Here is a 26,555-nt window from a genome sequence, read left to right as displayed (position 1 = left end):
GGGAGCAATGCGTCATAATAGTAAATTGTGGATTTCACATGGTCAAAGTAAAAAAGCCTGGGGAGGTAACCAAATGCAAATGGTTTGTAATTAGAAATGAGAAAATCCACAACAAAGCAAAGCAATTTGTTACGCTCGGCCGTCGGCATTCTGGCTGCTACTTTCGAACTCTGCTCCTCTCCGGGTGCCTGGAAAAGCTGGATGCAGTCCTGGGAAACTTCATTACAGCAGAAATCTGCTAGGAATGGCAAATAGGCAAAAGAGGGCACTGAGCAGAGACACAAAGGGACAATGAATGACAGATGGGCACTTAGGCGGCAGTTGACCCTACACCCATCAGTTATTTACTGCCATTTCCAATTTACCAAGGTAACACAATTAAAGGGGTAGTGCGGCGCTAAACATTTATTCACTAAATAACACAAATTACAAAGTTATACAACTTTGTAATGTGTTATGGTGGTGCATCATGCTCACAGCATTACTGTTGACCCCGGCCGCCATCTTGGGACAATGACGACATCTTCGGGAGGCCGGCCGAACCGCTCCAGCCGTCCCTCATGGCGGCCCCCCTCTGCCGCGTCATCAGCTGCTCAGCCGCGATTGTGTCCATTCTCTATGCTTCTATTTAAAATTCAAATGTATATGTTTCAGCAGCTGCATTTTATATGAATCCCATCGTGTAATAGAAATACAAGTATTTCCCATAATGAGCCAGCACACAGTTATATAATATTATAAAGCTTGCCAATAGCCCCCCCACCCTAACACCCCCCACAACATGTTTTGCCTGCCACAGCATCCTCATTGTATCAGGGGGCAATGACATATGCAGTCGCTGGTTAAATACCCTTGCAAGGGAGTTCTCATTCTTTGCCAATAGTATCAGTATTTAGCAATGTTGCATTATGATATAGATGGGTTATAGGTGGTGGGACACTTGTGGTAATAGTAAGTTGCCCCTGACTAGGTTTAGAATCCTGTACTGGTATGAAAACATGTATGCATGGTCACTAATAGGTTAATTGTAGTATGTGTATATAGTTTTATGCAAAACCGTATGCAGTAAGCTCTTTAGCTCTCCCTAGTGGTAGCATTATATCATATAATTATGCACAGGTTTTACAGTAGATCTCTGAATCAGTAAAATAAAGCGCTCACCACTATAAATATATTTAACCAATTATCACAACAGAATTTAAGACCTGAAAATGACACGGTGTTAAAATGTAGAGATTGTCATTAAAGTTATTCCATATGGAACAGCATCAATACAGTAGAATTGTTCCTCTGTATGTTTCTGTGCAATCTCAGTGACCTCCCCAGCTTCTTTTTTTTGCTTTTTAGAAGCTATACTAGCCTATTCAACTCTCACATAAAAGGAAATGTTCAGACGCTAACAATGGTGAGGAGTTTGATGTGTTCTTTTGAAGTATGTGTTCTATGGATTGCAGAATCATGGTGAAAAAATGTTGAAAAGAATATGTAATAGTGACTGAATATGAAGGGAAATAGTGCTCTGAAAAGGAAGGAACACCAACTTAAAACTGGTCATAAGAGCCCAATCTTATCCCCTCCCCCCATTACTATTCATTTAGCTTTTTTGATTGCTGTTGTTTCCATTTCAGTCTTATGTTTTCTCATAGTGCCAAGTATAATTCCTGCAGTGTCATCTGTATCATCCCAACTCTGCTGCATCCTTACATTTTATTACTACATCTAAATCACATGATTATGGGCATCAACAAATAAGGACATTGGCAGCTGGAGCCGTTACCATGTCTGCCCGGCTCCATCTCAGTCTCATCTCAGTACATAAGTAGACTCAGTGGGCCCCTCATCCATCCAATATGTACCCATCATCAACACACTATGCACAATCACTTGAGACATCACTAACATACACAAAATTGCCATGCAGCTTCATAAAGGCAGTCCTACCAGCTGGGAGGGTGACCTCATTGAGAGCACAGAAACACATATAACTTCCAAGGGGTCACCATGAGATCACATGGCCCAACTAAAGCAAAGGATTCCAAGGATTTTCAGACAAAAAGGGACAACTTAATGAGGTAATACTAGCATATATATGTATTGTATATATATGTATATATATATATATATATAATACTAAATGCAGGAGTGCTTCTTTAATAAATGTCCTTGTTGTTAGTCCCAGTATAGAAGTGGCTTCATGGCTAGACACAGTTCTCTCTTCATTTTCTCCTCCATTGACTAACATCTGAATATTTTAGGGACCAAATGGTATTGTGGGCTATTCTGCTATGTATTTAAACCTCAATCAATATCTTAGCTCTTCCGCTAATTACTCTCCCAGCATCTCACAATATGCACAAATAGGTCGGCACTAACATGTTTTGCTTGCAGAGTCACAGCTTGTTACCATAAATCTTGACGGATTTTGGCGCGGTGGTGACGCGTTTCGGCTCAGTAACAGCCTCTCTCATATGTACAGGTATGTCGGAGGAAGGTTCTTACTAAGCCAAAATGCGTCAGCATTGTGATTGCTATCCTTATAAGAATAAGTCACCACTGGTTCTGCAAAGTACGTGACTGCCGGTCTATTTCATCCATGATTCTGGTTGAATATAATCCCTGACACCACGGACCTGCAGAGTACTAGCGGTGGCATCTAGCGTATTGCTGAATACTGTCCTCTATGAATACACTTTGCCCATAATAATATTTCAGTATTGCGCTTCCTATGACTGTGGGATTGCATTGATATCATTACTTAGTTTTATATCTTAGGGCAGACACTGGTTGTTATTACTTTACTTTATACCTTTTTCTTCACGTCACATGGATTATTCCATATTGTGGATGATTCCATATTGTGGATGATTCCATGGTCCTGCATGAAGTGATGTATTCTTTCCAGTTTGGAGAACAGGAGAGGTTTTCTGTTTCAATCTCTTTATAATTTTTTCATATAATAAATGTCAGAATTACAACATCATATTATTGTTGTATAAAAGATATTTGAGCAGAAACAAGTCAGAAACAGTGTATATAGCGTAACACGAGATCTATGGGGGAGATTTATCAAACTGTGAAACTGGCTCAGTTGCCCCTAGCAACCAATCAGATTCCATCTTTCATTCCTCACAGAGTCTTTGAAAAATGAAAGTGGAATCTGATTGGTTGCTAGGGGCAACTGAACCAATTCTACTTTGTACCATGTTTGATAAATCTCCTCCTTTATATCTAAAACATTGTTTATCGACATAGAAAATAATGATCATCAAAGTAAATAAAAAATAAGAACAAGAAAAAAAAAAATAACAGGTATTAATCTTTGGTGATGAGCGATCATGTTCGTAATTGTTCGTATGTTGGTACAAACATGACGCTAATTGTGCGTGTTCGCTGATCACCAACAATTTATTTGATGATTGGAATGGTTCATTTTTTTCAGACATATTCGATATGTGAACGTTTATCTTGTGATGTACGCAACTGCGCAAGTTTCCTCTTACCAGTTTGAAAGAGCCAATGACCATGTGGGCAAGGAAGGGCACATCAGGTAATGTAGTAGCCTACTAGAAATAGGCTATGTGCACACAGAGCAAAAGTGGTGAAATTCCTCTCACGGTGCTAAAGAATGAACATGTTCATTCTTCAGCGTGGGGAGAGGAGGAGCATGAGCCTCCCATAGACTGTCATTATGACAGGGAGGCTGCATTCTGTGGTAGAGAATTCCGCCACTTTTCCTCCGTGTGCATGTAGCCTTACTGTGATTGGCTGGACGATTAACGTCATTATGTATGTTACGTAGATGCAATAAAAACAGTCTGACAGTCTTTCCTGATTCTTGTTCTGTTCAGTAGTGAAGCGAGTAAGGGACAGCAGCTGAATATAGTTAGGCAGCAATATTCACAGTGGTCGTTAGTTAGTGTAGGAAGGGAGAGCTGGCCGAGTAGGGCTTAGAACGTTGTGAAATTGTCAGTGTAGGGAGGGAGAGCTGACCGAGTAGGGCTTAGAACGTTGTGAAATTGTCAGTGTAGGGAGGGAGAGCTGGATGGGTAGGGCTTAGAACGTTGTGAAATTGTCAGTGTAGGAAGGGAGAGCTGGCCGAGTAGGGCTTAGAACGTTGTGAAATTGTCAGTGTAGGGAGGGAGAGCTGACCGAGTAGGGCTTAGAACATTGTGAAATTGTCAGTGTAGGGAGAGAGAGCTGACCGAGTAGGGCTTAGAATGTTGTGAAATTGTCAGTGTAGCAAGGGTGACAGAATCCAGCGTTTTAGCACTAAAGGATTCATTTCCTAACCCTGCAGTGACCAGGTGCCCATCATAGTCCATCCTGTCTATTATCTTCGCAATGTATTTGAGTTCTCCGAGGCCAAAAGGGGAGGCTCACTGGGACATTGCGAGTTGCTGAGCTGACTGTACGCTGCGGCCTAGCATTCCTTGCGCGTATTGCGTAATACATATATGCACATCATTACGTATACTGTATATGCACAGGCCAATCCGCTATTATGGATAATCTGTACACACCGAAACGTATCCTTGTACTGTACGTTCGTTATTTGTTTGTGAATGTTTGGCGAATACAAACCAATCATTTTTTTTTCATGGTTGTGTTTGGTATCCGAACCGAGCATTGGGATGTTTGCTCATCACTACTAATCTTGTGGAAGAATGTTTTCTATGGGGATTTGCTACTGCTCTGTACAGTTCCTGACATGGACACAGGTGGCAGCAGAGAGCACTGTGTCAGACTGGAAAGAATACACCACTTCTTGCAGGGCATACAGCAGCTGCTAAGTCCCAGAAGACAAGATTTTCTTTTAATAGAAGTTACAAATCTCTTGCACTTTCTGACACCAGTTGATTTGAAAGATTTTTTTTGCTTCCCCTTTAAATATTTTTGAATTTTGCAAGAAGTTGGTTTAGAATATAAAGGGTTAGTTCTGGTTAAATAATAATAAAAAAAACAACGATGGTGGTGGAAACATAATAATTCAGTTATAGCTACTGCTGAACTGCTGCTTGTGGTCCCCTGCTGGTCTCCTGTATCTCCCTGTTCCTGTGATGTCATGGCCCTGCTCAGCCAGTCGGTGAATGAGGTGGGGCAGTACTCCAGTCACTGATTGGCCGAGTGGACAATTGCTGTGAGGCCATGGTATCACAGGAATGGAGAGATACAGGAGACCAAAAAGGGCCGCAAGTGATGGGTATATAAGGTATATATGGTGTATATATATACACACATATAGGTATTTATGACTCAATTAATATATTTCCACAACCTCCTCCCTGCCATTTCTTTTATTTTGCCCAGACTACCCCTTTAAACACCATTCGTCTCCAGAGAGCTGTACTCACTGGCTCATATTATCAGTAGTCCATTGCTATGGGGCTCAGCATATGAAGCAATCTAGTTGGTTATTGTGGGTAATGCTGACATCTTTGTCACAGATGACTTTTTATATATGAGACGCACTGATTGTTTAGACATCCACTTAGCGAGTTACATTCAATGTAATGTAATGCATCTAGGGACGTATCTATACTGTATGACCAGTGATGATGGAGGAGACAGGACTGGCAAAATGAATTATTGAAATGGAAACTGAGTAGATTAATGGACAGATGAGTGCCAGCCATCTTATGATAATACTGCAGTGTCTGTATATAGTGTAATGGACGACTTATCTGTTATAAAAGAGAACAAAAGAGAGACATTAAAGGTATATGACTATGGCCTATGGCTGAATCCAAGTTTTCCTGGAATCAGTAGAGCTGCATCCAACTTTTTCAGCCACCAGTTCAGGTGGGTAACGATTGCAGGCTCCAGTTGCATTTGTCACTATTCGTCACTATTGTCACTACGGTATTTTAACAATCTTTTTCAAAAACCAGGAGAGTAAGACAAGGACAAATTCAAAAACCAATACAGTACCAAAGCTGGGCTCAACACAGGAGGTAGCGCAGTACAAAGTCACAAACCAGAAGCAAATGTCAGCGAGCAATCCAGGCAGACCATATTGAGGCTAGGGTGCCAGTCCCTCTTGTGGCCGGGGGCAGCATTGCACCTTCAGCCAAAAGAGCCCACTAGAGGATGCACATACTCACATGACCCGGCAGCTGGCACAGTCCCTCGTCAATCCATTCTGCCAGCTCCCTGGCACGCTGGTCATGTCACTCCGGCGCTGGGGTCTGGGAGAATGGAAAGCCACAGAACTGCGTCGGCCACCGGGTCATGTGAGTATGTGCATCGCAATGGGGAGAGGCCTGTATAGGATTCTTCATGGGGCCCTGTACAGTTTCTTGCTATAGGGCCCCATGAATCATAGCTATGCCCCAGGCCAGAAGTCAAAAGAAACCAGAAGATCTAAAGTCAAAACAAATATTGGTGATGGGCTCACTACACGCAATCAGCAGAGAGCTGCTCGTGATTGGCTTCTCGTCTCCTGGTCACAGTCAGTGGTGTAGCTACCATTGAGGCAGGGTAGGCAGTTGCTATGGAGCCCATGCAGGAGGGGGGCCCGGGGGAGAACATAAGAACGTGTGTCCTTCTGCTTAACCCCTTATGTACTGCAGTGTGTAAATGGCCTAATGTTTACTTACTGTACATGCTGCAACACAAAAGAAGGGTTAACAAGCAGAAGACAAAGATCTCTGCTTCACTGTTCTGATAACCTCTGACCTCTGTTCTCCAGCTGAGCAATTAAATAGGAAAATGTGCAGAGCAACGTGCATAGGTCAGGGGTTATCAGTGCACCAACAGTAAAGCATATATATATATATATATATATATATATATATATATATGCGCAGTGCTTTGTGTTGTGTGTAGGGGAGGGGGGGCCCCTTAAAAATTTTTGCTAAGGGGCCCCGTGAATCCTAGCTACACCCCTGGTCACAGCATCAGTATTTAAGGCAAAGCTAGGATGGGTTCAAAACACTGTAAAAACGGCAAATCTTTGTATCATTTTAGTCCAAGTGGGTCATTGCAATTGATCAAACTGGCCCTACACGATCGATCACTCCGGCACAGAATGAACAATCTTTCTGCAACTATTCTGGAAACATTCTCACTATATTCTAAGAACATTCTTTCTTGAAAAAAATGTGGACAAAAGATCCTTTATCCAAATATACAGCCTGCTACTTATTTCCATAGATTCAATGTGGAAATTCAGAGGATTAGCACTATTGTACGATGAATAATTCTTTTGTAGCTTATGACAATGCCATATAGCAATGGTGCCTCCGCAGCAGAAACCACACATCCAAATGTTAAAGGTATAGTGCGGCGTTCAACATTTATTCACTAAATAACACACATTACAAAGTTATACAATTTTGTAATGGGTGTTATTTAAGTGAATGGCCCTCTTCCCCGTGTTCCCCCCACCCCGGTAGTGTGGTGCATTATACTCACGCAATGACTGTCGACCCCGGCCGCCATCTTGGGTCAAACACGTCATCTTCAGGAGGCCGGCCAGACCTCTCCAGCCCTCCCTCATGCCACCCCCCCTCCAGCACGTCATCAGCCACGATTTTACAAGCCCTTTGCTAGAATACATTTCCTTTGAATTATGTTTTTCTATGCTTTGATCTCTGAATAAAATTGCAAGGGGAAGCAACAGGGTGGCAAGAAGCTGATCTGAGTGGCTACACATCTACCTAGGATATTTGATGGTGAAGATGGCTTTGTAAAGTTTTCCAATGCGCATGATTTACCAGAATGGAGGAAACGGAAGTTCAACTCTAGATTGTTCTGTTCACCTGGAGGTGTTGTGCAGATACCAGAAAGCTTGGTAAGTATAAGGTTCCCCAGTAGCTGCATCTCCCTTGGCATCCGGCAGCCTGTGTTGCCAATCTAAAAGTGAACAGATTACTGGAGCCCTGAACAAAGAACAATTCCAAAGGTTCTCTCTTGAGACAATATGTTTCCAGAGACTGAATGCGCTCTTCATCAGGTCCTGATGAAGAGAGCATTCATTTTCTCGAAACGCGTTGACTCGGTAAAGGACCCTTTGGAATTGTTCTTCGTGGCGAGCTTCAGTAATTGGCTTAACTTCCCATCTGTTGTCTTTCAGGAAGGTTTGACAGCTTTGACGATAAGATGATGAGAAGATAATGAATTGTCATGAATTATGTATTTTATCTAATTGTCGTATAGATAGAAAATCTGCTTCTACTACACCTTATAAAGACCCAAGATTTGATGTTAGCTGAACTACAGGACTGTGCAGGTTGTAGGCAGGTGTGAAGAAAGTGTTCAGAAATAGAAGTGTTAATAATTTATGTTTATCAGTTAACAAAATGCAAAGTAAAAGAACAGAAGAGAAATCTAAATGAAACCATTATTTGGTGGGACTGCCTTTTCCCTTCTCCATCAGGTCTTTTAGATCGCTTAGGGCCCTTTTAGACAAAGCGATTTTTACCAATTAACGATCACAAACAAGATTGTTTATCTTTAACCTGAAATCGTTCACCATATTAGACAGAACGATGGTCGTTAGTTACAATCATTATCATGATCGTCACTATGTTGGTTTACTCCATCTGATCCCAGCAAAAGAATGAACCATGTGCAATTACACTGAACGATTAGTGAACGAATGCAGAATTACAGCGAAAGAATGTGGAATTACAGGGAACGACCTAAATCAACAATCAACGATGCTCGAGCGATTTTTTGATTGTTGTAATGAAAAACAATGGGCAAGAGGTAAAGCTAAGGGGGCGGGTATGCGAACAGACCAATCAGGGAGATGCACTGCATGATGGGAAATGTAGTTTCCTAGACGGAACCATCTTGTATATAGCCGGCTTTTACAAAAACTTCTAACTCGAGAAAGATGGAGAAAGATGGGGGATGACTCAAAATACTCAGGGGGACTTGGTAAGTAAGACCAGCTAGGTATAGGAGCATTACATTTTTTAGCTCTTGTGGGGAATACCCCTTTAAATCATGTAATTCTTAAATTATAGGGCAAAAAAACGGCAGAAAAAATGTCTATAAAAATGACAATAATAGTCAGTGGAGTGGGTGGGCCAGATGATGATATGGGGGCGGGGCAGTGCCCCTAACAGTGCTCCTGATTGAAGATTGCACAGGCTAACGTTGCAGGATCGGCACCAAGGAGGAAGGTAAGAGACACCTTCATCCTCAGATTCGTCTAACTTGCTCATAGTTCCTCTTTAAAACCCTAGTGTGTGTCCAACCTTCATGTTATCAACAATCATGACTATCAGAGAGCAGGTCATTGACACATTTTCCTGCATATTACCCATCTTAAATGTCCTTTTCACTCAGATGTACAGTAGCTGGCGTATACAGCCCACCATGACAATGGTGCTTTAAATATGCTCTATCAATATTTCTCCGCTTAGGTAAAGATACTTTTTCTTCTGTAGGACAATGACTCATTGGTTCTGATAATTGGCCCCATATATGAATCAGAGAATACAGGCAGATCATGTCTGTACAGAAAATCTGCAAACCAATCTGCCACTGCCTGCAACCTAATTACCTCCTACCACAGCAAGCTGATACAGAGAGGTGGAAGCCGCCGATCAGAACAAGTCCTCTGGAGGTTTCAGGCTGAACAGCTTAGGAATAGCTATGTTCATATATTTATATTTATCAATTCCTAGTAATATTTGCCTTGCACGTAAGTATGTTAAGAGTTTTGAATGGCAGCCATAAAAGTGACATAATGATAGAAAAACAAAATCTCAACTCAAGAAGCATGGTACAGTAGTGTTGAGTATGTGGGTGTAGCAAACCTGTGCACAGTACGACTTCTATGTTTAGAAACAGTTCATGATTCAGCTTGTAATATGGGTTTTAGGACACCTGTCAGATAAGAATAGTGTCCCCGTAAGGAATAATAGATCAGCATTGATATCTAAAGTGTGACAGTCATGAGAACAAAAGTGGCCTTGGAGCGTATCTAAAGGGGGGATTCTTATGCTAACAGCCAATCTGTCAGAAAAAAAAAAACCTTTAATATGTCACAGACACATGTAAAAAGTTTCACTTGGGGATTGGGGGATCTCACTGCTCAGACCACCACCTATCAGGAGATGCATGTAGCAGCACACTGCACTTCCCTGCTGTTAACCATTTTTATCCAGGCAGAATCATAGACTTATAATGGAGATGCCCGGACGAAGATTGCAGTGAGCCAGGTAATAAAATACACACTTCTCCCGGCACGTTCACCTGATCATTAGGGGTCCCACCAATCAAAACTTTTTTTTGACATGTCATTTTTTATAACCAATGCACTTTAATTAGCCTCAGCACCTTTAATTTACCCCCCCCCCCCTCACACACACCAAAAAAAAAAGTGCCAGTGCTACAGGACCTGAGGCAACAAAGGTGGAGCTAGCAGAAGAGGCAGAGCTGTTAGCAAAGGTGGAGCTAACTACAGAGGCGGGTCTACCTGGTAAGTACTATGGTTTTTGTAATTTTTACACTGCATGCACAAAAAAAGAACAAAAAAATTTAAAAAAAAATTGAAAAAGGAAAGTGTAGCATCAGCTTACTCTCCAATGAGCCAGGTGAGAGCATACAGGTCATAAATCAGATGCATCAGTAATACTGTTGTGGCCAACAGATAAAGTACAATGCAGGAAAAGTGAAGGTACGTTATCATTCAACATTCAAGTCCATGTTTGTTTATTCTGAACATATTCAAAAATACAAAAACATTTGTGAGAAACACATTTCAAACCTATAAAGGCCCTTACTCATAACTGTCACGGCCGCAGCGGCGTCCCGCGTTCCGGGCCGCCGCCGCGACCGCCTCCTGCCCCATGCAGCAGCCGGTGTCCATAGTCAGGGACCCGGCGCTGCTATTACTTCGGCCCCGGGGGGCGCCTCACCTCTCCACGCTCCTGTCTCTCGCTGTGCCGGCCGGCGCGCGCGTCCCCGTCTCCTAGGGCGCGCGCACTCCGGCTGTCTCAGATTTAAAGGGGCAGTGCGCTCCTAATTGGTAGTTGCACCCAATCACTCCCCTATAAATCCCAGCATGCCCTGTCCCCTGTGTTGGAGCCTCTACATGCTTCCCATAGCGTTTGGCCCAGCTCCCTGTTGTTCCTGATACCTGTCCGCTACCTGGTCCCTAGTCCTTGTTCCTGTTTCCTGCCCGCTACCCAGTCCCTACTCCTAGTCCCTGGTTCCTGCTTCCCGTCTCACTGCTGTTCCTGTGTTCAGCCTGTCACCTGCGGTACGCCTACACGCCACTGTCAGTACCTACTCCTGCCACGCCTCGCCTGCCGTCACCAGCAACCAAGCCAGGGGTAGCGACCTGGGGGTCGTCTGCCGCAGCAAGTCCATCCCGCTTTGCGGCGGGCTCTGGTGAAAACCAGCGGCCCCTTAGACTCCGCTCCCTGGTGAGGTTTGTGCCATCGCTGGTGCCGGTCCAGTGGATCCACTACTCCAGGCGTTACAATAACGAAGCTACACCTCAAGTGAGCCTGAAGAGAGGCGTGGATTTGGTGCTGGAGAACCTTCACTCTTCTCGACCCAGGACCCAGGAGACAGTCATAGGAGAAAAAAGTTGTAGAAAATAAACTGATAAAAAAATTAATCGTTATTGTGAAAACGGATTAGGAGATTAGAGGAGGTGGAATCGAGGGGAAAAAACTAAAGCAAATTGAAAGTGGAGGGAAGAGTGAGAGTCCTTTTAGACGAAGCAATTTTTAATGATTACTGATTAACAATTAATGATCGCAAAAGAGAGTTTTTGGGAATGACCTGAAATTTTCCAAATCTCACAGAACGATAGTCGTTAGTTATGATTGTTACTACAAATGTTTACTTCGTCTGACCCCAACAAATGAATGAACCATGTGTACATTTAGCGAATATTTAGCCAACGATTAGCAAACGATTAGAGATGAGCGAACCTCGAGTCGATTCGAACCCGAACTTTCGCCATTTGATTAGCGGGGGCTGCTAAAGTTGGATAAAGCTCCAAGGCTATGTGGAAATCATGGATATAGTCATTGGCTGTATCCATGTTTTCCAGACAACCTTAGAGCTTTATCCAAGTTCAGCAGCCCCAGCTAATCAAATGCTGATCGTTCGGGTTCGGATGGACTCGAACCCGAACTCAGTTCGCTCATCTCTACCAACGATTAATAATTTATGTTCGGCTTAAAGTGTACCTGTCGTTTAAATTGCAGAAATCAAAAGTACAGGCGATTTTAAGAAAATTTTTTTGTGGTTTATTAGCTGAAAAATGCATTTTCATCATGAAAAAGCAGTTTGAAGCTCTCTCCCCCCCCCCTGTCTTCATGGTTCTTATGGAGAGGGGAGGGGTTGAGGGAGATGAGGCAACAAAGCAGGACAACAAAGAGTTAATTTACAGCTACATTACCGGGCTATCTCCTCTGAAGTCAGCACTGACCTCTCTGACCTCTGAAGACGGCTTTCATGCAGCTCCCTGCTGTGTAATCCTTTGTTCTCTGCTCTCTGATGGTGACTAATCCCCCTCCTCCCCCCCTACCCTCTCCATAGAACAGACAGGATCCATCTGATGTAAAAGATTTGAGATTTCCTGATAATGAGCAGTGAATGAGAGAGAGAGGAGGGAGGAAGGGGGGTTGCCTTGGGAAAGTCTTTTTGAATGCAGATAATGGCATATTTGCCTAATAAACCCAATTACAAAGTTTCTTAAAATCACCTGTACTATTGATTTTTGCAAAAAAATGAAACGACAGTGACACAATAAAAGATGCGATCGACATGAACGATTTTTATATCATTGCCTGCATATACACAAAATTATTATGATTTAAATTCGAGACATATAGCAATTTTTCACACTATATTAGTTCTGTGTCATAAGGCCCTTAGAAGGAGGAAGAATATATAAACTGAAGAACAGAAAATCTTGCTAAATTATCACATTCATTAACAAAATTAAATATTCAAGGGGTATTCCAGGAAAAAAACGTTTCCCCTATCCACAGGAAATCGTGGGGGGTCCGACCTCTGTGTTGATCGGGCCCTGGCTTCTGTGTAATGAACATAGCCGCGGGTATGGCACTTGACTCACGGCCCTATTCATTCCTATGGAGTGATACAAAAAGCCGAGTTCGCCAGAAGAGCTCTGTACTCTGCTCTTTCTGTCGGCTCCATAGGAATGAATAGAACAGCGTGTCACATGCTGTACCCACGGCTCTATTCATTACATAAAAGCCTGGGCCTGATCAACAAGGGGTACAGAGGTCAGACCCCCTGCGATCTTCTACTTTTCACCTATCCTGTGGATAGGGGAAAAGTTGTTTTTCCTGGAATATCCCTTTAATAACACAATTGGATAATTTATAAGGATGGTTACTAGAGTTGAGCACACTTAAAGCATACTTGGTTTCGTCTGAGTGTGCGGCATTTTATTAGAGGTGGCTGCTGAAGTTGTATGTAGCCTTAGGGAGTCCATGAAAAAATTGATACAGCCTAAGGCTATGTTCAGACACTGTATGAAACCGGGCTGGGCAGGTCTCACAAAAGAGCATCCCGGCTGGTAATGCAGTACCGGCCGGATGATCTTTAGCACTGCAGAGTTCTGATGCAGGCGCATCCGTACGCATCCGCATCAGAACTCCCCACACCACACCATGGAACATGCGGCCGGAGCCACTGTGAGCACTGACAGGGGTTTCTGTGGCCGTTATTCACTGAATAGCGGCTGCAGAAAACTGACATGTCACGGAATAGCCGGTCTCAGAAAAGAGTATCCCGGATTCCATAGACGGCAAGGTAACGTATTTTTTCGTATTAACCATGGCCATACTTTTTACCAAAATATACGTTGTGTGAACATGGCCTAATAGTTACCCTTTTCCACTGACCAGTTACCAGACTATAAGCAGCCCTAAGTGTTAATAAGCAGGAATAACTAGAGGGACTGTGGTGGAATTTCTATAATACGTCTTATAGCGTGTACTTATTATACAGAAAAAATACAGTAGTGGTACGCAAGTCTCCTGGTTGGAATAAAGTCTGGAGTTGCCAAATTACTGAAGGAAAAAAAGCGGTTGTGGGTAATCTGTTGTTGTCAATGTCTGATCTTGGGGGGTCCAACTGCAGGGGTCCACATGGCGGTCACAAGAATGAGGACCTGAGTCCCCTATTGGTATGGTACGCTTGGCAGCTGCCCAAAATGAATGAAGTAGCTGTCACTTTCCCCATTTTATAGGAGACCTGGGTCCCTGTTCTTGAAATTATAGTAGGTTCCAGTAGTAGAACCCCCAGCAACTTTTGGACAGCCCCTTTAAATTGTAAGGCAATATAACTTCTTCTTTGACTCCTTAATCTGTAATTTTATGTTCCTTTTCACCAGGTTTACCATTCATTGTGAATGATATGGAAATAGATTGTCTATTTAATCTGTCTGCTCAAATAACTGTGCAGGCTCTGTCTTGTATTGGTAAGAAAGGATATAGAGTTCTTTAAAATCATCATACATTAGAGAAAGAGCTATTAAATATTCATTTGACTCAAGGCGTTCATTAAGGCCAGTGTATTTTCAGTGTACTCTCTCACTTGCCGTCCATCTTATGCCGAGGGAAGCCTCTCTACTATTTACAGGGTATATGGAACAGTTGTCCTGTCTAATCCAATATCCTAAAGCTGCTGGATACCCATTGATTCCCTAAAACACAACCAAAGTTTGTCAGCGACTCGCCCCAAAAAAGTAGTTCTCGCCCTAATATTAACATTAAGCAGCGTATATTATTTTCATAAAAGCCTGAAAATTTTGGAGGAGATTTATTAAACATGGTGTATAGTGAAACTGGCTCAGTTGCCCCTAGCAACCAATCAGATTCCACCTTTCATTTTCCAAAGAGTCTGTGAGGAATGAAAGGTGGAATCTGATTGGTTGCTAGGGGCAACTGAGCCAGTCTCACTTTACACCATGTTTGATAAACCTCCCCCATTGTATTGAGTTCATTTCTACAATAGCGACATGAACAGCTGTAATCTGTGATGTAAACAGGACCAGATTATAAGGGAATTATGATTCAGTTTTTCCATCAGTAAGTGCAGTTTTATAAGTGCAGCCATAAATGTTTCTGCCCTTTGGTTTTCCAGCAAAAGTGACTAAAAAAATAATTTATTGTCTGTCTCCAATTTGATGTTTACCTTTAACTTTATAGATAGTTTTATAGATTTGTAATTTACTTCTATTTAAAAATCTTAAGTCTTCCCATACTTGTCAGCTGCTGTGTGTACTGATGGATTCTCTTCTGTCTGACACAGTGCTCTCTGCTGCCACCTCTGTCCATGTCAGGAACTGTCCAGATCAGTAGCAAATCCCCATAGAAAACCTTCCCTGCTCTGGACAGTTCCTGACATGGACAGAGGTGGCAGCGGAGAGCACTGTGGCAGACTGGAACGAATACACCACTTCCTGCAGGGCATACAGCAGCTGATAAGTATGGGAAGTTTTGAGATTTTTAAATAGAAGTGAATTACAAATCTATACAACTTTCTGACACCGGTTGAATTGAAAGAGAAAGATTTTTGCTAGATATCTCCTTTAAAAACTAGATTTTTTGACATTGATAGAATAATAAAACTGTTCTGGCCTCGTGAATACAATTTTTTTTTTGTCTAATATTTCATATTCAGTATTTTTATTCTCTAGGATAAAACAAAGAGGCTCCCGCATTGTACAGCCCGATGGTTATGCTTCATGTGGTGTCATAAGTGTCTTATTGCAGCATGAGGACACGTGGGTGTCACTCCATATACCATAGAACAGATTAATCTGTAAATGTCCTCCGCTTCTGCTTCATTATTCACAACAGGCAGGAAACAATGGCGTTATTGTTATTATAAAGGTAACAGTGCTGCACAATGCCGCGCGCTGTGTTCCCGCTCCCCATTCTGTTCAACCATTAAGATAGGGACATAGACAAATATTGGAGGATACTGTATAATAATTCCCCACAGGCTAAAATTAAGATTCTACTAATACAAAATGGAACAATAAAACAATCGTGTTTATATATTACTGTGCAAAAAGTGGTGCCAGCTGGCAAGAGGCACTTTACCATCCTGCACTGGAGCCAGCATTGGTTGCCATGGATCACAGAGATGCCACCATGCCCCGTCCCTGGGATGTAAAGGGTGTCGTGTTCATAGGTAGGCTGGTGGGGAGCAGTCTGGCATGATACAGGAGAAAGGCAGCAGGATAGACTGGGAGAGAGAACAGGTGGTGTGGAGGAGGGTGAGAGAACAGATTCATTTTTGGACAAGGAGCGGAGGAGTGGGAAAAACTGAAGAGAGGGACAGAAAAATTCAAGTGAAGACAGGAGGAGCGGAGGAGGATTATGCTTAGGAAAGCCAGAGCAGAAGGATGGGTGTAGTGGGCTGTTCTAATACTCCAGGGGAGAAATGGAGGGAGAAATAGCCATCTATTGGACTATGTGTAGCCATCTCTAGCTACCTCCAGACTGGGAGCTTCTACTGCAGGTTCTCAGTTTAAGTATGAATTACAGTTTAGTGATAAGTTTGCTATATTATTATTATTATTATTATTATCATCATCATCATCACTATATGGCTATGTTCACACTACGTATTGGACCGGGCGTTCCGTGACCCGGCCAGGTCACGGAACGGCCCGTCTCTGCAAAGATCATCCCGGACGGTATTACTGATCTTTCCGGCCGCAGTGTTCTGCGGGGTGACAGGCTCCCGACCCCCTGTTAGAGCCCCCTATACTCACCTAATCCCGCCGGGTCCCGCTTCTGGATCCGGTCGGGTGACGGAGATCTCAGCCGCTGCAGCCCGACGCGCGCGCTAAGAGATGAGTCCAACACCCATAGAGAATGACAGGAGAGTCCAGCGGCTGAGATCTCCGTCACCTGACCGGATCCAGAAGCGGGACCCGGCGGGATTAGGTGAGTATAGGGGGCTCTAACGGGGGGTCGGGAGCCTGTCACCCCGGCACGGGGGGTGACAGGTCCTCTTTAAGGTGTGTATCGGCGGAAAGTGCCGATTTGCGTATTATTTTATACGCCGAAAACCTACTCCACTTACTCCTTTCAGGTGGCGTAAGTTTTCTGCCGTGCGCACCGACGCGCACAGGATTTATGTAGAGGCAGTCCACCTCTACATAAATCTCCGTAGCGCCGGAGATGCGGGGACATTTTTAAGTCAGGCGTAAAAAACATCGGACTTAATAAATGTCCCCCTATGTGTATACGCTCCGGCCGGGATCCCATAGCAGATAAAGCAGTGTTCCACACTGTACAAAGTACGACCATACTTTTGTGTAGTGTGAACATAGCCTATATCTGTTTAATCGCTTTAGTATTTAAAGGAGTACTCTGACGAAAATCTTTTTCTTTCAAATCAACTGGTTTTAGAAAGTTATATAGATTTTTAATTACTTCTATTTAATCTCAATCCTTCCAGTACTTATCAGCTGCTTTATGTCCTGCAGGAAGTGGTGTTTTTTTTCAGTCTGACACAGTGCTCTCTGCTACCATCTCTGTCTGAGACAGGAACAATCCACAGACGGAAGGGTTTTCTATGGGGATTTGCTACAGTTCTGGACAGTTACTGACATAGACAGAGGTGGCAGCAGAGAGCACTGTGTCAGACTGGGGGAAAAAAAAACTTACTGCATGGCATGTAGCGGCTGATAAGTACTGGAAGGCTTGCGATTTTTAAGAGAAGTAAATTACAAATCAATATAACTTTCGGAAACTATTTGAAAGAAAAAGATTTTCTCCGGAGTACCCCTTTAAACATAGATATTGATTAGATTTCTCATATAAAGCGCTATATGTCAGGGATGTATGTTTGATGTATGTGTTAGAGGATTATCCTAGCGTGTAAATAAAGCCAAATAAATAAAAAACAACAGAGTCTAAGGGTCCTATTACACTGAGGAATTTTAAACAATTAACGATAAACAATCGCGAACTAGATTGTTCATCATTAACCTGAAATCGTTCACCATATTACACGCGATGGTCGTTAGTTACGATCGTTACTGCGATCGTTGTTATGATCGTTTATTAATTTTGATCCGAGCAAAACAATGGACAATGTGAAATTACACAGAACAATTAGTGAAAAAATGCGGAACTTGAGAGAACGAATGTGGAATTACAGCAAATGACTAGCGAACAATTAACGATAATTTTAGGTTCAGATCTAAATCAACAATCAACGACACATGAACGATTTTTCGATAGTTGCCTGCAATTACACAGAGCGATTATCGTTTAAATTCGAACAATATAACTATTTTTTGCATGATAATCGTCCCGTATAATAGGGCCCTTAGGGTGTCTATACACGATATAGTCAGACATACTGAACACAATGGGGTATTACTTACATCATTCTGTTCAGTCCTCCTCCTGATATGCCTCCTGAATGGGCTTTGTGCTGCTTTTCTCCCTGCACAATGAAGCTATCTGACTATGCACAGCATAGGTAGACAACTGCCAACCAGCGGCTGGTGGAAAGAGTGTGCTTGTGCTCATGAATATCGAGGATAACTGACACACAAACATAATGGAGAGGACTAGTTATTGTCCTTATTTAGGAGGAGGATATCTCTAAATCAGCTGCATAGAACAATATAAGTGATACATAATTCTGTTCAGCTTCAGTCAGGACTGTAGAACAATAGAGAAGGAATGGGGAGAGGAAAAAGACAGTGATCCCTAGCCTTGTCCCACCCAGCTGACCCTGCCTACTTGCCTCAAACAGCCCTAGGCAGCTGCGGACAACCACGATGACGGTCCCTTGCCTGAGGTTATGTTAATAACACAGAACAGAGACAAGACAGACAGACACCTAGGGAAAGTTGTGCAGGTCGGGGTCAAACCAAACGAATGATGCAACACAAAATCAGGAACCAAAAGAGTAGTCAGGGAAACAAGAACAGAGGTCAGGAAAGCCAGAATGAAGGGGCATTATATAGGAGGTCAAGGACCTTGTCCAGGATATGATTGGACCAGCCCCCTGATCCTCACAAGAATCACCTGTACAGAGAAATACTGACTGGCAGGGAGACCTGTCAGTCACAGACACCTAACCATAACACAGCTGCAGGATTCTAACCTTCCTGCTGGGTGACATGGACACCCAGTGCCCTGGTTGCTGAGGAGCACTGCATAGAAGGCCCAGAGCTCCGCGAGGTAAGTATATAACAGCTTCTCTGTCAGTATTTTATGCTACCCCTAGCCCACTGTCCCTGAGCCCACTCTATATGAAATGACTGCAGAGCTACTGTAAAAAGACATTTTGGAGGGCATTAAGAGGTTAACTACCTGCAGCAGCTGTAATCCAGTGTTTCATCTGTTCTAATAGGTCAGCTTGCGGGAAACATGCAACATGTTCGGGCACCCCAACTGAAGAGGGAAGAGGAGAAAGCAATATAATGGCTATTTTGTCCGTTTTATAACTACTCTGATGTAGTATTTCATTGACAACCCACGCCTGTCCATGCATAGATACATTGCATAGATTTTCACATTTTGCTGACATATCCATACCACACAGGCAGCGGAGTAGTTAGCATTCACAGGGCAAAAAAAAAGCCATGGGGTGGGGTAAAAAAGTGTACGGGCCCCACCCCACACACTTATACAAACACATACTCACCTGGCCTGGCTCAGTCCCCCGGCATTCCTGTCATCTCTGTCAGTAAGAGCGCCGTAGTGTCCATCATGAACGCTCACAGTTAAAGGACCAAATGCCAGTACAGGCTTGGGGGCCCCCTTACAGCATGGGCCCATAGCAGTTGCGTGGTCTGCCTTTATGGTAGCTATGCCACTACACACATAGCACATTTGTGGTGTGAATGAGCCCTTATAATACAGTACTAGTAACCAGGGCCTTACATAAGATAGTACCATGTGCTTTGCTTTTTTTTGTCAACTCCCTACATAAGTGAAATACACATAGCAAAGTTTTTATGAACTCAAACAGCAAAAAACAACTACAGATTATTAATGTGATAACTGCTGCTGTTAAAATGCATTGTGATAGGTTACAGCCTATAGAATTGTATGTATCTTTGCAGTGATTACTGGCATATAGTCCTTTCTTGTAATACTGCTGTATACTGCCAATAGCTTTCACAGACCTCCTGGCAGGAGACAGAGCGGGCTCATCTATCTCCTAGGCACCTGTACTGAGCCTTGTGCTTCTGTGGCAAAACTCCTATTACGTGGTCCAGTCTGGATGATGATAAATGGACTGAAATTAGTTCACCTCCTACTTGTAGCAGAAAACAGAGATCTTTTATTATGTTAATCTGTATTCCACAAATAGACTGCAGACAGACTTTCATTGCCGCAGTGGCCGGCCGTGTACATCAATAGCTTTTGTTTAAAGGCAGAATACTGTTTTCCATGAATAATAACTGCAGATTGAACTGAACTGCCTTAAGGAGTATCTGTGTCCTTCATAGAGCATAATGGACACCGAAATCCTGCTTCTTCTGAGGTGGTGGTGGTGGTGAAAACACCGCTTTTTGAGTACAGAAGGAAACTCCTTTGCTTAATAAAATCTATTACTTAAAATCACTTGTACTATTGATACTTATTGATTTCTGAAAAATGACATTTAAATGACAGTTACTCTTTAACTAATAGCATACAAATAATTGTACAGTTCATGTTCTTTTTTGCGCACAAGGAGTAAACATCTACAGTGCAGGGAGAAAAAAATAGGTGAACCACTGTGCTAAGGACTTTGCCAAGGGGTTGTCCAGCGAAAATCTTTTTCTTTCATATCAACTGGTGTCAGAAAGTTATATAAAGTTATATAAATTACAAGTCTTCCCATATTTATTAGCTGTTGTATGTCCTGAAGGAAATGTTTTATTTTCAGCCTGACACAGTGCTCTCTGCTCGTATCAAAAGTACAAAAATGTCTTGTGTGAACAAAGTCTTCTATCTCATGTGCATCTCAATTATCCGCGCAGGTGATGTGCACTCTCAGACTCCCAGGCTGCCACTAGCCCGTACACATGCAACAATATCAGGTATAAAGGTGCTGAAGTGCCGTATTAATACGTACAATGCTGTTTGTAATTCCTTATCTTTTCACAAAATGGAGGAGAGGTAGACTCACGTTTCAGTTGCTGAATTTTATCCGTTTTATTTCAGAAATATTCGCATGGTGAATTCATACCGGTAGCTTGTGGGCTCTCTCGGGTGTGCATAGAACGGAGTGGGCGTTCCTTACTGCCGTGACGCGACGTTTCGGGGCGGACCATGAGTAAGGGGTCCGCCCCGAATATTTCTGAAATAAAAAGGATAAAATTCAGCAACTGAAACGTGAGTCTACCTCTCCTCCATTTTGTGAAAAGATAAGGAATTACAAACAGCATTGTACGTATTAATATGGCACTTCAGCACCTTTATACCTGATATTGTTGCACAGTGCTCTCTGCTGACATCTCTGGCCGAGACAGGAACTGTCCAGAGCAAGAGAAGTTTTCTGTGGGGATTCATAGAAATTTGGCTCGGCCAGGTGTATTCTTTTCAGTTGGGAGAGCAGGAAAGGTTTTCTATGGTGATTTGCTGCTGCTCTGGACAGTTCCTGTCATGGACAGAGGTGGCAACAGAGTGCACTGTGTCACACTGGAAAGAATGCATGGAAAGCTAAAAGAGATATGCAGGCGCCATAGGGTGAAATTCGGGAGAAAACAGGTGAAAACAAAGGCAATTGGATTTGCTCACCTTATGATGTTCTACATCTAAAAATGCTCTCAGTGAAGAGAATGATGGAGGTCGGAGCAGCCACAGGTTTCTAGGTTGCTGGGATCCTAAGCCACTGGATCCCAACAGGAGATGCAGAGCGGTGGGGTGTCGAGTCCCAGCAGTTGGCAGCGGTGGATGTAGATGAAACCTTGACAGGCGCTGGCCGACAGTAGATATGGGTACTACTAAAAACACATTTATTTGTCTCAAGGGACAACGCGTTTCGGGGTACAGGGGACACCTTAGTTAGGGAGACACAATTGGAAAGAATACACCACTTCCTGCAGGACATACAGCAGCTAATAAGTACTGGAGGACTGGAAATTTTTTAATAGAAGTAAATTACAAATCTCCGGCACTTTCTGGCACCAGTTGATTTCATATATATATATATATTTGGTGAACTACTCCTTTAAATGCAAACAGGTTTCAGAAGATGTGTTATAGGGATGAATGGACCTAGACAAATATAGAGAAAATTCAGCACTGTTGCTACTGTCCCCCGTAGGGAGCGTCCTATTGAGATCACTCCAAGAGAACAAGAGCGATCATGAAAGCACAAGGGGGTTCCAGCAAGAGGACGGCAGAAGGTGTTCATGGAAGGACAATATAAAGGCTGCCGCTGTACAAAGAAATGATTTCGGTCTATTTAAAGAATTGCCCAAGATCACCTGGACCATAATCCTTCTGGTAAAATGCTCTAGGGACAGATGAGAGTGGACGTTTTTAGTACAAATGCACAATGCTATGTGTGGATAAGAAAGAGTGCAGCATGGGGGGACAGAACATCACAGTTTTGGGCTGCTTTGCTGAGCCCGGATGACAATCATTGAAGGAACAAGGAAAGAACACTATCAAAATATTTATAGGAGAATGTAAGGGCAGCAGTCCAAGACCTCAAGGGGAAGAGAAAGAGCCCCCACCCCTGAAGTTCTATGGCCCTGGTGCCACTGCTCCTCCTTCACCTATATGCCCAGTTTCCCCAGAAATTAGACATTTCCTGAAAATAAGACCTAGTAGAGGTTTTGTTGAATTGCTAAATATTAGACCTCCCTTGAAAGTAAGACCTAGTAAAGTTTATATTTGGAAGCATAACAGAACACCAAGGCATGCAGCCATTGTCCCCTACCTTCCCCGTCCATTGCAAAGCAACTGCATGCAGGACATGAAGTCCGTCTCCAGCCATTGTCCCCTAAAGCCAGATGTAGAGCTGCACATAATTAGCTGTTATATTGTTGCCTGCCGCAGTGCCGCCATACTGTATGCTGTCCCTGCTGTGCTGTATAAGTGTGCTGTAATGAGCTCCCCCTGGTGGCTGGAAGCTGCAATACCATCCCTGCTGTACAAGTGGTCCAGGAACTGCTCTAGGAGATCACTGTTGTATTTACTGTATGTACTGTAGTATGCACAATCGAAGGTCCAAGGGTTAACTACTGTTTGTCACATGTTGTGTTTCCTCCTGTTACAGGTGCAGGCTTGTTTCCCCCACATTTTCTCCTATCCTATCTTTTCTCTCTTACCCACACACAGTCCCACCAATCACACACTAGCTAAGGTACCCCTACAAAAAGGAGCTAGTTCCTGGTGGGAGGGTCTTTTGTCAAAGGTGGGGAGGGACTGAGGTACTCAAGCAAATTACTTGTTTCCTGTTACTTACTACAGCTAGCATGCAGTGCTAGACCCTTAGGAGGGAGAGACATCCTCTGAGGAAAACCTTATCCATACCAGGGATACCTTCGCCAACACACAGGGCAGCCACCTGGAGTTAGGTACTGGCCCCAGTAGGACAAATAGTGTGAAAGGTTGACGTATCCTACAGAAACACATGGCTGTTCTGGGAACTTTCGGAAAGTCTACTCAACCCAGCGCAGGGACCTGGGACCTCGTACTACCCTATTAGGACAGGAAGCCGAAGTAGGTGGTCAGGTTAGCATATCTATATGTAAGTATGAGAATCTTCTTCTACTTTTGTTCTCCTCTGCGATATCCCAGTAGAGTACATTGCTACATTGGACAGGGCACTCAAGACGTTCCTCTACTCTGCCATGTTCTTTCCACTCTTACTACTACCTATCTTGTACTGCAGTGACGTTCTTACCAGTATACCAAGTTATCCTGGTTAAGTCATTGGACTCTGCTCTTTTCTTTGCACCTGCACCTATACACCTGTTCACACTTGGGTTATTCCAACCTCATGCACAGTGTCCGTTTGTCCAGGAGTGTGTTCCAACTCCACTCCTGGTCACCGAAACAAGTGCCCGAGTGACCCTATAGCCACGCAGCAGCCACAACACCGCATGGCTACCCCAGCTCACGGCAGAATTCCTTACCTATGATTTGTTGTCAGATGGAATAACCGCCCCTGTTAGTAACAGATGAAGTATTTCTGTAACACATATAAGGCTTTTTTAGCCTCTAGAAATTCAGGCTAGATGACCAATTATAAACAGTAATGTGTGTGACTATAAGTGATTCCAGGGTCCTTTAAAACTGTGAGTTCCCTTTAAGCGGCAGCTGGGTTATTTTATTCTTCTATTATCTTTTACACAACAGGAAGGAACATTAGTACAAATCAATAGTCCCAATACAATCCCGAGCATTAATCTAAACACCAGACGTGGCATAATGTAACAATGAGATATCATAACACAGTGCCATACAATATCACAGGTCTGGACTGGCGGCCTCCTCAACACCAAAAGGTGGAGAAATGACTGATAGAATTTAGGAGCTATTCCTGTTCTTTTACTTGGTTTGTTCACAGACGAGATATAGTGGCGGAATACTAATGCATTGCACCTGTGTGGGCCATGTTTAACATATGTAACTAAATGCATAGAATTAAAAAGGTGCCACCTTTATCGGCCTTCTGGCGTGATGTCGAGACTAATCCAACTAAAGTGAATGGCCTACATGGTATAAAGTTTGTAAACCTGGAGCATCTTATCCATATATTGAACATGCTGACTTATTGGGTTGCCTACTTATGAAACAATATTTTTATATACCGTGTAGGAAATTCTGAGTTAAAGGGTTTATGTCATTAAGATACTAGGTCCAACTAGGAACAACCCACTAAGATGGGCCCGGCATGCTCAGTTCAGCTGCAATCTCCAGAAAGCATTGGCAGTTGGCCTCCACCCTGCAAACAAGGGGGGGGGGGGGGGCGCTATGGGAAAATGTGTTGCATGACAACAGTAGGGTCCCAGGTTAGAGAGGATCCATGGGGGAGAAAAACTGTACTGGGATGTAAATGGCAAATTTGTACTCCTTTACATGTATGTTTGTTTTTACCAGCTGTGCCTCATGATAAACTCCTTTATTTAAGAGAGTTCTTCTGTTCAGGATCCTAAGGTAGCCAGAAAAGAGAATGGTTACCAAAAGCCTCTCTCACTCTGGAGGAAGTGTCCTGCATTACATAGACTTAGGGTCCTATTACATGGAGCGATTTTTAACGACTAACGATAAACGATCGCAAACTAGATTGTTTATCGTTAACCTGAAATCGTTCACCATATTACACAGAACGATGGTCGTTAGATACGATTGTTACTATGATCGTTTATTCCTTCTGATCTCAGGGAAAACAATGGGCAATGTGCTATTACATTGAACGATTAGTGAAAAAATACGGAACATGAGTGAACGAACGTGGAATTACAGCGAACGATTAGCGAATGATTAACGATAATTTTAGGTTCAGATCTAAATCAACGACCAACGACATACGAACGATTTTTCAATCGTTGCCTGCAATTACACAAAACGATTATTATTTAAATTCGACTGATATAACGATTTTTCGCACGGTAATCGTCCCGTGTAATAGGGCTTTTACACAGATTTGAATGTGAACTGTGTAATGCTTCATTTCCCCTGTGGTGGCGCTGCAGAAAAACTGAACATGTGTTACCAGATAACCAGATAATCGCTGAATGTTTTTAGCAACTCTGTAGATGATTTAGGAACATGGTCGTGGGGATTTACATCCATCCGTCTACTAGGACATAGTTGGAGCTGGGATGTTGGACCATTACCCCGCCTTATTTTAGTATTCTATTCCAAAGGTGCTCCACATATTGATTGTACATTAATGTTGACTGTATGGTTGATGTACCTGTCCTGGGCAATGCAGATATTTACATAATATATTCCCTTAAAGGGGTTTTCCTATTGAACCTTACTTGTTCTCTATCCACAGGATGAGATCTTAGGGAGTCTGACCTCTGTGCTGTCCTGAGATCTCTAGATTGGTGCCCTGGATCCTTTATTTTGAATGGAGCCTTGTGTCGGCGCGTGACCCACAGTTCCATTCATTTTCTATGAAGCTGCCAGAAGGAGCTGAGCGCTGTAATCGTCTCTTTCCGGTGGGTCTGTAGAGAAAGATTGGAGCTGCAAAATCTAGGGGAGAAGTAAAGGTAATTCAGAAAACCCGACCTTTAACCTCTGTGCAGCCCGGATATCTCTAGATAGGCCCCCCTGACTCCTTTGTTTTGAATGGAGACGCGGGTTAACACATGACCCGCAGCTCCAATCATTCTCTATAGAGCCGCTTGAAAAAGCAGAGTACAGCATTTGACTCTTTCTGATGGATCCATAGAGAATGGATGGAGCTGACCTGTGGCTTCATTCAAGACAAAATGGTGGGGTGCCTATCTATAGATACATGGGTGGCACAGAGGTTAGACCCCCCGAGATCTCATACAAGTCCTCTATCCTGTGAATAGGGAACAAGTAAGGTTAAATCGGAAAATCCCTTTAAATAAAACAATGTATATAGAGCCAATAATCCGAGCCCATGCTCTGCTCTTT

The sequence above is a fragment of the Dendropsophus ebraccatus genome, chromosome 4, assembly GCF_027789765.1.
Source record: "Dendropsophus ebraccatus isolate aDenEbr1 chromosome 4, aDenEbr1.pat, whole genome shotgun sequence".
Lineage (NCBI taxonomy): Eukaryota > Metazoa > Chordata > Amphibia > Anura > Hylidae > Dendropsophus > Dendropsophus ebraccatus.
The sequence above is the reverse complement of the archived record's forward strand: the minus strand, read 5'-3'. Positions refer to the sequence as shown.